Source organism: Mytilus galloprovincialis, chromosome 7, assembly GCF_965363235.1.
Source record: "Mytilus galloprovincialis chromosome 7, xbMytGall1.hap1.1, whole genome shotgun sequence".
Classification (NCBI taxonomy): domain Eukaryota; kingdom Metazoa; phylum Mollusca; class Bivalvia; order Mytilida; family Mytilidae; genus Mytilus; species Mytilus galloprovincialis.
Genome location: NC_134844.1, coordinates 56,821,020 through 56,836,961, shown reverse-complemented (window position 1 = coordinate 56,836,961; position 15,942 = coordinate 56,821,020). Strand labels below are relative to the sequence as shown.

Genomic DNA, 15,942 nt, shown 5'->3' with positions numbered 1-15,942 from the left:
AGTCACGTGACACTAGTGTATTTATTTTTTTCTATAAATAAAAGTTTGGAATGTAAATCAGAATAGACCCTTTTACCTCCATTTACTCCTTTGACGTGTATTTTGACTTTTAGACAGAGAAAAATGACTCTGAGTTCAATATGATCTTTCTTGTGTATAAAAATTGGAAATATCTGAAAACTCTCTTAACATCGCTGCGTGCGTTGTTTTTTTGGTGTATTTTTATTTGCTTGTTTGTCTTTCTTTTTCTTTTTTAGCCATGGCTTTGTCAGTTTGTCATGTATATGAATATGCATTCAATGTAATATTTTCAACAAATTCGGAAAATCGGAAAAAAATAATTTCAAAACAGAAAAAAGAAATTAATAAAATGTTCAGTGAAAAATATGCGGATAATTTATCAGAATGATAATAAATTTAGATGTTTAAAAAAAGTTGTTTATCAAAACACTTATGATACCGATTGAAATGCATGACGGCGTTTTTCCACGAATCTCAAAAGATTTTATCAGATAAATTTAAAAATACCTATTCATTTATTTCGCAATGTCTACTATTGTTTACGATACAAATCCTTTACAAATTAATAGGAATTTAAAAGTAGGATTTTTTCTTATGCAAGAAATATTTTAACTTATTCATTTGACAACGGGAAGACTTTTTTAAAACTCCTGCACATTTATCATGTTTATAGAATACAAAGGAATGAAAACATATTGTTAATCTATTAATGAATAGTAGGTGAAACACTATACTCAGAACTACATTTATGTTGAGAGTTATTGGTTTTGTTTCTGGATCGCCTAACACAAGTATGAAGATAGCTAACATTATGTTTCTGTGTAGAACAAAACGCTTTTGTTTAGAACCATTGAATAATTTAGTATTTATAAATAGAGTTGAAAAGAATTGAAGTTTTCTGAATCATTCATGGAAGAATATTCAATAAAGGTGAGGAATTAATTAATATTTCTGATAACACATACAAATTAATATATTAACTGATATGTATATGTATATCGCAAATAGGAAAATATGTAGCTTGGACTTGTAAATATTCTACAAAAAGATCTATTGGCATGAATAATTGTCAGCTTAAACAGTTCTGTTTAATACGACAAACTGTCGCAGCATTAAGACATAAATAATTCTAACAACAACTCAACAAAAGTACATTCATGACAAATAATTAACATCTGGCAAACAAATCAACCGTTTTCAAACTTACTTTTGTTTTTGTAAACGATGTAGACGAAGGAATTGTTGTTGTTATTGTTAAGGGTCCAATACTAGCAGGTTTCAGCAGCATCACAACAGAGCAAAAATAAACTATATTTCAGCTATATCAAATTTTCAATATGAACACTTGACAAGTTGTGTTTGCCTGAATCTATTTCTAGCGGCTACAGGGATTCAGGGTCCATATCCGGATAACATAAGTTTTGTTTAAGCAGGTTTCATTTACAAAACAAAATCCTTGTCATGACAACGTATGTATAAGTATGTGATAATAATGTTATGCTTTAGATATATAATAAAATCATCGTAATTTGAAGTAAGATTTGCGTGTTTCGAACATTTTTAACCTTTTATGTTTTACCCTTATGTTGATGTCGTTAAATTGTTTAGGCCTTAGATCTTTAGTTGCATGGTTAATTTAGTTCTACGCAATTTGCACGCTTTTCTGTTGCGAAGAAAATTACAGCGCTATCTGTGTTGTCCAGTTACAGTATAAAGTCCCGCTTTGTGTCTCTTTTTTTCCACCTGTCAGAACGTACATGTACGTATTGTATAATGGCTTTTATGTATTGTCCTATATATATATATATATATATATATATATATATATATATATATGAAATAGTTGCAACGAAACATAAGGCATGCAAGCAATGAATGAAACCAATCAGTCAAATTTAATACATTTGGAATTCCATATTATAATTTAACACAATCAACACCTTTGTCATGTTTGTGTACAAGCAAGTTACAAGTTCTTCCTGTTTCAGTTATTATCATGGATCGGTATATCATTGGTTACGGCGTATCGGAGTTTTTTGTCCAAACCATCTAAAATAAGAAAAGAAGAAGATAGTCCTGATTGTGATGATAGAGAACAAAATAAAGGTTTGCTATGTTTACCCGAGCCGTCAACAGAACAAATATTAATAAATTTGATAAAACAAGACACAGATAACTTGATGAAATGGATCCGAGGAGACGACCAAATATTACAAAAATTGATGAAAGGAAACGACAAAAAAATACCCGAATGGACGAAAGGAGAAACAGACACATTACATGAATCCATGAAGTTTCAAATGATCTCATTCAACAGACAACCATCGTTATTAACGTACCAAATTATAGTTGTACAAAATTTAACGACCGATCAAGAAACGTTAATAAAATGGGTTGAAGAAAACGACAAAACGTGTACTGTGAGTAGCGAAGAAGACAAGAGAACATTGACAGAATGGATAAATGACAGTCAACAAACTATAACGGAATCGATCACGAAAGAAACCATGAAGTTTTATAGAATGATACAAGGACTCGACTACACATTAGACGAAAAGACTAAACAAGATATAAAAAAGTTAAACAATACGAAAGGGCGATCATCCATTAATATGTACAGACATTATAATATCGTTTTATTGAAAACAAGCAATAAGAACACAATGACTGAAATTGGACAGAGGTAACTATTTAATTCCCTTTAATATGTAGTACATATCATCTTGTGCATGATGGTTACATGTCCATTTGATACATATACATGTTGTTGATATATTTAGTATATTTTATAGTTTTTCAGTTTCGTTTGAAATTAATTTACTCTAAATTTCTAATATGATGCAACAAGTCGTTTATGGTGCTTTTTAGTACCCTTACAAAATCAATACATTTATCTTCAATATTTGCAAATAGTTTTGGTAAAGTAGACTTATTTTGTGAACAAAAATGTCAACATTACATGCTAGATTCAATGAAACCGAAGATCATTTCCACCATTATTTAGATATAGGAAGATGTGGTGTGAGTGCCAATGTGACAACTCTTCATCTAAATAATAATTAAAAAAGGTAAACCATTATAGTTCAATGTAAGGCCTTCAACATGGAGCCTTAACAACATTAACATCCTGAAAAAGGACAAGTTAAAAACTAGTTATAGGCAAATATGCGTCATAAATGTTTCTGATCTTGTCTCCACTATTGACCTTTTGACATTATAATACGAATGTTATATAGATATGCAAAGTCAGATGTATTTTTAACCTTGCTGGCTTGTTAACTAAAACTAGAGTTGGTTCGTAGTCCCTTGGACAAAGTGTCCTTTCTATGAGTTTGCCTTTTGGTTTGATGTTCTGGAATATGATAGTTGTTGTCCATTCGTTTACTGCATTTCAGCTTTTGATTTTGACATTTGATGAAATTTCCTCGCAGCTTGGTCTTTTGGGAATTTACTTTCAAAGAAAAACTATAGATTAAACGATGTAAAAGGGTAAACAAAGGAAATCCATACTGCTATGGTTTTTTTTCCCAGAAAACCGCTTCGAACGGTTCAAATTATATTTATGTTGTTTTATTTTGTTTAATTTAATTTTTTCAACTTTTACAATAACAAATCATTTAACCTGGTCATGCATGGACTGCTTTTAGAAAATTGAATGATATGAAAACTAGTCATCCGGATATTTCCTGATAATTTTCTTTTTAATACAACATGAAAATGTACATATTACTAGTTCAAAATCAAAATCACAGTTCAAACAATATATGTTCACATTAATTTTGTTTTATCAAACTAAACCCAAGAAAACAAGCTGTACATATTTGTCAAATTTTAATTTATTGATGTGCATTGTTTTTTATTAATGAAGTGATTATACATGACGTGATAGTATACTTTGTCTTTAAAATCCCATCCTATTAATTTCCAAATTTAGAGATCATTTAAAGTTTTGCTTCTAGTTGAAACGCTTGTTCTTTTGTTAAGGGGGCTCGCGGTTATAAATCATTTTTTTCTTTTAAGATAGGATTTTCGCTATATTTTTCTATAAACAAACTTTATCATATACGTAATAGAAAAATGAAATAAAAAAATAGGATCACCGTTCATTTAAGCTCACAATCTGCCTACGAAAGAAGCAAATATATGTCCTTTTTTTCTGTTGAACTAATAGGAGAAATTGAGGTTATATCGAAATAAAAAAGAGCTAAATTACAGAAATCGCTTAAATTTTACAATTATTTATTTTATGTATAGCTTATTTGAAACCAATAATAAAACATATAGGTCACCGATGAGTTTAAAAAAAAATGTTCCCATTTTTGTGCCCAAAAATTACATTTTTGCATCAAAGGGAGATAATTTGGAGCTTTTTCAATGACATAACATAAACATTTTAAACTCATATGGGGCTTAACTGAATCGATATTTTTGGAAATTTTTGTACCATATCAAAAAGAGATAACTTATAGTGTAATAAATAAAATTTGTAATGAAAAATCAAAAGTTTAGTTTTTGCCCGAATTTTTGTACCCGCGAGCCTCCTTAACGTCGTATATGTATATAGATAACTTTGTATGTGTTTGTGTCGTATTGTTGGTATGCATACCGACGTATACATCACATTCTTGTTATTGACCTACTTGCTTAGCAAACACAGTCTGCGTTCGGGTTTGTATTTAATTATATCATGTATATGGCATGCACAGGAACAAATTTGTAAACGGTAACATCAAAACTTAAAGAAGCAATAATGAGTACCAAATTACAGCATTTAACAGAACTCGCGGTAACACTTCTGTAAATGATATAAATAAAAAGATTTGGTTTGAGTGCCTTTGCGATAACTCGCCATCAAAGACACAAAGTATACATCATAGATTTGCTTGCCAAAACCACGAAGTTGTTGTCTTTTCAAATGCAGCGAATCGTGCTTGTTTCTTTAAATCGATCATTGACATCTTATTTCGTACTTATTTTGTTTTTTAAATTGCATATGGTTATTGTCATATAATCAACAATCATTAACAACTTTGTTTATATTTTACAGGGCTCTGTTTGAACCAGGATGTCCATTTGCCTTAAATATAACTTCAACAAAAGTTGAATTAAAATGGGATGAACCAAGTGTAGGAGCTGATTTTATGGACTTTTATAAGATAATGTGTGAGGAAACACGCATATGTGTGACCTGTTTTTTTGAAACTCCTGGAAATGCTTGCACGTACGCCGTAGAAGGATTGAAGCCTAACGCTGAGTATGCATTTAAAATCCAAGCATTCAAGAACGGTAAAAACAGAGGACCCTACAGTGAAACCTTGACCGTATCAACATTGGAAATATCTTGTGATAGAATGGCTGAGTTAGTATACATTTTGTTTTACTTTGAAGTGTTAATATGGTTCACGTATATATTGACCTACTTCACTAGCAAACACATTTAGTATTTGGGTTTGTATTAGATAATATGGAATGCACTGAAACAAATCTGTAACTGTAACATCATATCTAAAAGAAGCAATACAGATTACAAAATTACAGCATTTGAGAAAACTGGTGGTAAATCTTCTGAAATTGATATAAATAGTAAGATTGAGTATGAGTTCTAATGAGATAACTCGCCATCAAAGATTCAATGTTTACGAAAGAGATTGCTTGTCAAAACCGTTTATTTCTTTTAATCGTTCATTGACGTTTTATATTATTCTTATGCATTTCAATCTTTATATAATAATTGTCAATGAATCAACAATCAATAACTGTTTTGTGTATATTCTATAGGGCACCGTTTGAACCAGGATGTCCATCTGTCTTAAATATAACTTCAACAGCAGTTGAATTAAAATGGGATGAACCAAGTGTAGGAGCTGATTTTATAAACTTTTATAAGATAATATGTGAGGAAAAAGGCATATGTGTGACCTGTTATTTTGAAACTCCTGGAAATTCTTGCACGTATGCCGTAGAAGGGCTGAAGCCTAACACTAAGTATGCATTTAAAATCCAAGCAGTCAAGAACGGTAAAAACAGAGGACCCTACAGTGAAACCTTGACAGTATCAACATTGGAAATATCTTGTGATAGAATGGCCGAGTTAGTATACGTTTTGTTTTACATTACAGTGTTAATATGGTTCACGTACTTATTTTTTTATACTGTGACTACAACATAAATGAATTTTGCCACTGTATATACATCTTTTATTATTCGCGGGAACATTAAAGATGGAAAAGTAATTAAATATTGTATTTTAGGACAAGATTCAACAGGAATCGAATGCCTGCCTATTGTTTGCAATTTGTCAGATGTAATCAATTTCTTTGCTTTCGTTTGTGAAATAACAGAATAAGATTATTTTTTTTTAAACTACATAATAATATTTATCCATTTTTCAAATCACTTAAGTTAATTTTGTCTACTATTCTTTTACTTAGTATTTCGGAAATTTAGAAGAATATGCATACTTTTATTATATAAGGCTTACCAAAAGAGTAAATATCGATACTTTTTTTTTTACTTTTTCATACAGTTAAAGATAGCTTCCGAAATATTCTGATGATATGATTTCAACTAGCAATGTCAATTAGATGTGCACGCAGCACTGTTCATATGATCTAAATGTTCTGTAAAATTTTCAATCCTTCCCGAAAATGTTGGACAATGTTCTTTAATCTAACTTTTATATATCAGATTAAAGTAAATCCTTATATTCCAAATATCGCTATGAACCTGCAATAACTGATATTGTAGAATATAGAGGTACTGCTACATATATTGATAACATCTTTGATAATGACTCAGTTCGACGACTTCACACGTGATAATTTGCACTATCCAATTGTCGTCAAATTCTATGTCTTATCAGTATCATACTATATGTACCACCTGTCCCATCGTATGGCGTTTACATGTCTGCGTTGAAAGATTACGGACATGTATCTTCACACTTTACAGGTTCTATTAGTAGAGGTTTTATTCTTACACAAAACCTCGTCAAATAGAGCTGTGAGGAATACACTAACTTAAGCATATATATGCATTGAGGAATAAAAAAATGAATCATGCTCTTAGAATTATTAACTGATTTAATTCTTACATCATTGAATGTTGTCCATTCGTTTGATGTGTTTGAGCTTTTGATTTTGTCATTTGATTAGGGACTTTCCTTTTTAAAATTTTCTTTGGAGTTCAGTATTTGTGTGATTTTACTTATAACCCATGCTCAACGTTTTCGAAAATGTTCAATTTAGTTTTTCAATATTTAACTGAGATGAATAATATGAGATTGTCTTCTTGTATCACAGCAAATTGATTTCTAACCTGTATTACATAATTTTAAGTTTCCAGATATTGTCTACTGTAAACTGTAACGTAGTGTTCATGTCCATCTAAGATATAACAATTTGCAAATATATCTGTTTCAAGTGCCTGTTTTCCGGTACATCGAATTAAGCAGATTGAATTTGTTTTTTAATTGAACGGCCATATATTATAATACTACATAGATCAGCTGTTCATTATACATTGTATTGTAATTCATGAAATGTATAAAAAGAAGTCCCAGTCGACGTTCGTTCTATTTGAGAAAAATTTATGGAAACTGTTTGCCGATGACGCTGAAAATTTTTAAAAAGTCAATAGTTTATAAACGAATGAAAAACAGATGTCATATTTCTGACCTGATACAAAAATTTCCTTATGTGGCGGATAAGACCTGTTCCCATAGTTAGCTAAACATCTCACTTGCATTATAAAAATTTCAATATAACAACACGGTGTGAACAAAAACAAATAGACATAACAGTTAACTAAGAAAACAAATATAATAAATATGTAATGCACTGAGAATTTGCTTATTTTTTATGATCAGTGAACGAAAATGTTAAGTATGACTCCACCTAAGAATCATGCAAAGGGTGATACAGTGATAGTTGTCAAAATGACTTTTTTGGGCTTCATGTGTTCTATTTTGATAAGAAACTAAAAAAAAAACAATTACACATGTGTTGTACATTTGGTTGCTATGGTTACGATGGCACCATAACAACCCTTTAATTTCAGTCTTAAAACCTTAAAAATTTCTGTTTTTCATCACAGATTTTTTAATTTTAGCAACAAAAAATAAAGAATGCTTAAACCATTTTTTTAAATTATTTTTTAAAGAATAATCTAAAACCTATATTTTCATATTTCATCGCAAAATTATTTCTCCGACATTTATTTTTTTTGACAAAAAAGATGATTTTTCAATAACAATCTATGCAAATTTGAGCAATCAAGCATGCGTTTTGGATTGAAAAACAGTACGGTGACCAACCTTTGGTGTTAATTTTCGAAAAAAAAGTATGAAAAATCTACATCCTTGCAGAGTATAAAAAAAATCTGATCAAATATATACCAATGATCAACTTTACGCATTAACAAAACATTTAATTAAGATCATCTTTATTCGTGATGTTTAACTACTAGTAATCATTTTATTTGTAGTTTAAATACATATATCATCTACAATACGGTTTGTGATATTCACTGTATATTCAAACTCAATTTTAAAACATTCATTAAAACAACACGTAAAGACAAATGACTGCGTCACAATAAACTTTAACAACATTGATTTGTGTATGCTGGCGTCCAATGCAAAATGAATTTTCGTAAATGTTATTACTTTTGTTACATAGGCTTTTGAATGAACTTTATTTTTTAAACCATATTTCGATAAAATGTAATTCAACTGCTGATGCCTTGCATTTTTTGTATGGTGATGTTGCGTGTCCTTTGACACATTATATTTGATTGTCATACAAATGTATAATGATTTTTACGTAAAGAGTTCTGTTTTATGTTTTTAATCGATTGGATATATATATAGTGTAAAAGATAACTTGATATTTCAGAAACATTTTCCTAGATGTAATGATCTCTTTAAAAACAACATGGTTTTATAAACAAAGCAATGTGTCGTTTAAAAAATATACACTTCGAAACAAAACAAAATTGAACTTAAACAGTAAAATCACAAAAATACTGAACTTAGAGGAAAATCAATTCGGAAAGTCCATAATCACATGGCAAAATCAAAAACGAATGGACAAGAACTGTCATATTCCTGACTTGGTACAGGCATTTTCAAATGTAGAAAATGGTGGATTAAACCTGGTTTTATAGCGCTAACCCTCTCACTTTGATGACAGTCTCATCAAATTCCGTTATAATTACAATGATGCGTTAACTAAACAGATACAATAAATAAAATAGTCAAAATATGGGTACATCAGTCATCATCGTATAACAATTTTAAAAGGAATAATTTAACAAAAACCTAAAGTCTTATTCGACAGAAGTATAAGTATTGAATATATCTATATTTTAATTCATACTCATGTTACCCCATCATACACCTGAAGATGTATGCACAAGCGATGCACAGGAGAAAAAGATAAGTATATTTCAGTAATTTGTGTCGTTATTTGAGTCATTTGAACATATTAAGGCACACAAAACCGATATTTATAAAGTAAGAACTTACTGTTGTAATGTCGTGTACGTTTTAAATAGGAAGGCTATTAATGGAAAATGAAAAAAAAGTGGATCATGACTAAACATTTTGTAAAGCAGTTTTGAAAACAAAAGATGAAAAATATTTCTAATACAACGCTCATTTAATTATTTAGAATGGTTTTATATTGTATTTGGTTTAGAGGTCACATTCCCATCTCGCACGCTGGCGAAATATATAACAGAGGTGAGTGTGATATTTTTTTACATGTTTTGAGCAAACAAAATTCTTTCGAACAGAATGGATATTTTTGATAGGCTACTTTAGAATTCAAAAGAAATAAAAAAAATCTCACAATTAAAAAAAGATAAAAATCAAACTCTAATGCTACGTGTATTTGTAGGTTAATAACAAGGATTAATGTAACCAACAATGCCAATATAATCAGTTGCAAGTCTATAGATCACAATGTTTGTGTGCTCTAGGCTTGAATATGCAACAAATTAAGTGTCAAGTACAACTGAAAAAAAATATACTACGTTATTGATAGATTGTTGTCTACTAAAAAATTCAATAGCAAGTATTTCATGATATCTAGGACAAGACCATATTAAAATTGTGATTAAAATACGCAAGTCTGCAATAATTCCATCATAGTCTAAATGGGACATCATCCCTAATGCGCCTCGAAATGAGGAACTCAAAAGTCACGTGTAAATAAAAAATCTCTGCGTAGTGATATTGGACATTTTCAAAGAACTTATTGTGTAAAAAAGGGGATATTTTACCACAAGGAGCCGCATCACGAAAGGATGTTCAGGGTATGCTAATTTACGGAAAAAGTAATCTCACTTCGTACTCCGAAAATTTAACCACATAAAAAAAATTATGTGAAAATGTCACAGCTTCGAAACGAGCTATCATACATATCCAAGTTTACGACATGAACTGAGCTACAGGAAAAAACGTTATCATTACTGCTTATGTGAAAACAATTAAAGATTTTGACCCAAATGACGAAAAGCGAAGCAATCATAGGTCACATTACGGCCTATAAGATTGAAAAAAAAACCTACACAAGACAATATAAACATTGTGACTAAAAGACGCAAGTCTGCAATTATTCCATGATAGTTTAAATGACAAAAAGCGAAGCAATCATAGGTCACATTACGGTCTATAACAATGGGGAAAACACACCATATAGTCAGCATGGTCAGTTCATTTATAAAAAGCCCCGACATAAACCAGAAATAAAAAACTAACGGCCTTGTATATAAAATGTATAAACAGTACAAATACAAACACAAAACAAATTTGATAAACATGAACCAACGACATCTACTAAAATACATGCTCATTGGCATTTTACAACATCTTCCTTTTCTTTCTTTTTTATATTTGTTCAGTTATTTAGTTTCCACGTGCACGTTTTGATGTGTTAAATGACGATGGTGGTGGTGTGGGATTATACTCCTTAATTTTTGGTGGTTTCAGTTCAAATGATATTACATTTCGAGAATATTTTATCTTATATTAAAACAGTATCAGAATCAATGCAGTTTTTCAATATTTTTTCCATAGTTGAAATATCATGCGCAGCAAAGAAATAACAAAATTGTTTCAGAAAAAAAATATATATTAGTTATTCATATGATGTCCCAACATATATTTTTTTCTTAGGTGAGTACACCCTTTTCTTATATAATATATATTTGTTAAACAATTTTGATACTATGAGTTATTTTACAAAATATACAATAGTCGTCATGATTTGTTGCCATAGTAACGCGTTTAGTGTGAAATTTGAACTCCTTGTATAGCAGTTTAGAACAAATTTAAGAATATGGATGGTTACCTTTGAATGTATTCTTACGATCGGGCCTTATTACCCTATGCGTTTTTTTTGTTATTAAATTTGAATGAATTATTAAGAAAGTAACTAGTAGTAAAGCGCAGAAAGTTGAAATTAATCTAAATGTAACGAATGGCAAAGTCGACACTTTTAAATCGCCAATTTACATTTGTTCCCAAACTAACATATATGGTGTTTGAAAGGCTATAAATAAAGATATGCTTTGTTATGTTTAAGCACAATCGCCAATAGACAAAAGATGTGGTGTCATTGTTTTTCTTGCATTTGTTTCAATCGTAGAATATGAATCTGCTTTAATGATTCAAATTATCAGGCAGAACGGTGTCTTTCTATTGTAGACATCTATAAATTCTCGATTCTTTTTTTTTTGTATTTTTTATTGAAATTTATTTTATAACTTTTCGTTTAAATAGGGAAACAAATGTTTTCCAGTTTACCTTATGGTTGCATCTTATTCATTTAAAAAGAAATGATTTCATTGATAACATTGCATATCATGATTGTTGTAAAAGCCAAATAATTCATAAGATTTATTTTAAAAAATTATGGAATATACAATACATTTATTTGTTTTGTGATCAAGTAGGAAAACGAATACTGTTTGTGAAAGCACATATTAAGAGCAAAATTTCCATGCATGTATATATTGTATTTAAATCTCTAGCGTTTAGTTTTCTGTTATTCACATAAATGAACTTTTTAATTTCTTCATTTTTCAATAAAACCAAAGCTTTAAAAAGTTACGTGATGCATATTTTAATTATGTTTTCTAAAATTAAAACATTTTGGGAAAGTATGAAAAATTCTATCCTTTTGCATCAAGACCACAATCTACATTAACCACAATGTGATTAAACAGCAGGTTGAAATTAAATCTGATAATTTCATTTTATTATGACAATATGTACATTTTTTTTTGTAACTGCTTTCGTAATTTTTTATTGATCAAGATTTACTGGAAGGAAGTACAGTTATTTCTGAAAGGGCGTAATATGGACCAGAAATGCATTTACTGTATTCTAAATTGATTTGTCTAAGCGTTTTTAATTGCGAAATGTAACTGAATATCGGTTTATTACTAATATTCTCTATATTTTTTGTTAACGAAGGAAAAACTTATATGAGTGTCCTGGAATCGTATAGGGTAAAATATTGCAATAATGTAAAATATTAAAACGTACGTATAATGAGTTTGTAATGGATGGTGGAATCTGTTCAATAATTGAGTTATCGCCCGTCGTCCAGAAAAACCTACGCGTAAAATCGATGGAGAATTTGATAACTCAAAAGTAATAGAAAGACAGATCAGTGATCTTTCTATTGTATTGATACAACAATCAGGAAAACTGGATACCTCAGATTTATTTGTAGTTTTGAAGTACGACATTTCGAGGATGAAGTGGGTCACAACGATTTTAAATATTTGACGAAATGCATGTGAGGTTAATTGAAGTCGGTAATGTATGGCACCTCAAAAAATATGTAGCCTCGAAATAACAAACTTGCTTAAACCCGAAAATTGATATCTTTGAACAAAAAAGGAAGAAAAAGTTATTACTTGACATCAAGAACTCATAACAAATATAGTATCACTCTCCGATCAAGAAAAAAGGAGCGTTTGTTACAACGTTCACTTACTATTCATGCCGTAAAAGAGCACACAAATATTTTAAATTGTCTTCACAACTTTTTAACATACAACATATTCAATGTGTTGATTGTTTTTAGAACAGACAATGAATTTCACAATTCAAACTTGTGCAAATAAACTCATCATAGATACCAGGACCAAATTTTGTATATACGTCAGACGTGCGTTTCGTCTACACAAGACTCAATAGTGACGCTCGAACCCAAAAAAAGATGAAAAAGCCAAATAAAGTACGAAGTTGAAGAGCATTAAGGACCAAAATTCCAAAAAACTTTGCCAAATACAGCTAAGGTAATCTATGCCTGAGGTAGAAAAGCCTTAGTTTTTCAAAAATTCTAAATTTTGTAAACAGTGAATTTATAAATATAACCATATCAATGATAATTCATGTCAGCACAAAATAATGTGAAGTAAGATTAAAAAAAGTGAATACAGTAGGATGTATACTGTTTGGATTAGTCAAAACGCAATTAATGACAGATAATACAATTAAACCGTTCCGTTCGTTTGTGGCAACGTTTCAAAGCAGGTATGCTTGTTTGTAATTTCAGTTCAAATTCGACTACTGTACAGTGGTAGCACTATATATATATCAGTCATCACACTCAAACGACTACCGTCCGGATTTTGCAGTTCTATATTCATTTTTACATGTTGAAGGATGTCTAAGTTTAAAGTGCAGCAGTGATGCAGTACAACTCTACAGGAAAGAATTTTAAACGGTTCATATTACGGCATTTAGTTTCATATATACAATGTGTCTGAGAAGCTGTTTACTTTACAATGCAAACAAGAATCCAGATATTCCGATTTAATATTACAAGATCTTGACATATGTTGGTTTACAAATGTATCCATAGTATTAAATGAATGGACACACAAATCGCTATTTGTCTATTGAAAGAAAGTAAGCCCTGATCTGATCAATAACCATTTCTTTAGTTGCTACTTCTATTCCAAATTAATGATTTCTATTGAGCCCTTAAACATAAGTGCATAACTACGGCAAAATATTTACACATGACGTTCGCCCTAGCGACACGATACAATTTTGTTCAAATGAACTTAAATCTACATTCATTTTTTTGTTTTTGCACTTTTTATGAAAAATAGCATGAACTATATGATATGTTTAAGCCTTATTCTAAATTGTCGTATAAACATATTGTTTTAACAGATTTTTTCTGTGAATAGATCCCTTTCTTCTATTACACTTTATTGCTAACATGTGATACAGAGTATGTTGTTTGTATATCACTGATTATTTGGAGTTGGCGGTCTGAAACCAAATGTATTTAGTTTTGAAAAAAAAACTAACCCCGCCACATTATTTATGTATGTGCATGTCCCAAGTCAGGAGCCTGTAATTCAGTGGTTGTCGTTTGTTTATGTGCTACATATTTGTTTTTTGTTGTTTTTTTTTTTTACATAAATAAGGCCGTTAGTTTTCTCGTTTGAATTGTTTTACATTGTCTTATCGGGGCCTTTTATAGCTGACTATGCGATATGGGATTCGCTCATTGTTGAAGGCCGTACGGTGACCTGTAGTTGTTAATGTCTATGTCATTTTGGTCTTTTGTGGATAGTTGTTTCATTGGCAATCATACCACATCTTTTTTTTATAAGTTGACAATTGATGATGAGTATCACTAAAGCAAAAAAGGTCAACAATGGTGAATTTAAAATTATTTAATTGTTACATTTATAAAACATGTTATATGAATTTAGTTATCATGTCATGTACATTCTTCATATGATAACTTTAAAACTTTAAAATTAACTAACATCTACCAAGCGATGTAGGTAGAGCAATGCTCATTTTAAATGTTTTTAGACTGATGGATGCAAATATAAATGACAAGAACAAGGACACATTGGTTTAGGGGCAATATAATTCTTACATTTCCGCTAAACACACACAAACATACACACACACACACACACACCATTCAATCTATCTAAGCGTGGATCAGATTAAAAATAAACTGTTTTATTGTTGAATACAAATATTGATAAGCTCAAATTTATCATTTTGGAGGATGTTTAAAGAATTGCAATTTTCCGTAGATTTTGCTCAATAAACATTTTTTTTTTTGCTGACGATTTGGATTTTTTGTGTTCTGTTCTGTTAGGTTCATATGATTTTTAGAAACAAAAATGTTATGCAACAAACCTTTTCTAAACATCAAACAAAAAAATCAATTTGATAATTTCCAATTGATTTGTTTAACCTATTTAGATAAAGAGCTGCATTATTCTATGAATATATATGGTCTTGATGTAAATATTCTATGTATTGACGTTGTTAATAATCTTACATACGTGTAATGGTGTTCTGTCATTTGTCTTTGTAAATTATTAACGTTTACTGTTTAGTCCATTTTTGGTAATATCCTTTAGACGTGGCTCAGTACTTGTACATTCCGACATTGTGTTGTTGTGTTGTTGTCAATTTTTATCTTCTTGTGTTTCAATTTTGCGAATGTGTTTTATCTATATGCAATTTTGTTTTTCTATGTTGAGATATTTGTTATTTTTCATATTGATTGAGATTATAACACAATGTTGACTGCTGTACTTTTGTTGTTTTACTTTAAAGTGTCCCTCCTTTTTGTTAATTAGGTCATTCTGTTTTCAATCTGTTAGTTTTTAAACTTAAAGAGACGTGTTATGATTGCCAGTGTGACAAATATCCACCCTGTAGCCGAAATGACTTGTATGTAAACAGCTTCTACATAACTAGTATTTTTAGAAGTGATTCAGCATACATTTATCATAGGTTTTTCAGTGTCATAGGTTGCAGATAGTGCAGGCAAAGCATATAATAAAAATAAAGGTATATAAATTAAAACAGGTAAAACCAAGTCATAAATTAAACTAATAAAATTAGACAGACTC

The 15,942-nt window shown here is 30.0% G+C and overlaps 1 long non-coding RNA gene across 1 annotated transcript; it reads left to right on the top strand.

Moving 5' to 3' along the window:
* The first annotated feature begins 663 nt into the window (after positions 1-663).
* Positions 664-7,902, top strand: LOC143083348 (uncharacterized). The gene is made up of 4 exons (XR_012980657.1): positions 664-951; positions 2,010-2,704; positions 5,069-5,380; positions 5,800-7,902. It is a non-coding gene; the product is annotated as an uncharacterized LOC143083348 (long non-coding RNA).
* Positions 7,903-15,942: the final 8,040 nt, after the last annotated feature.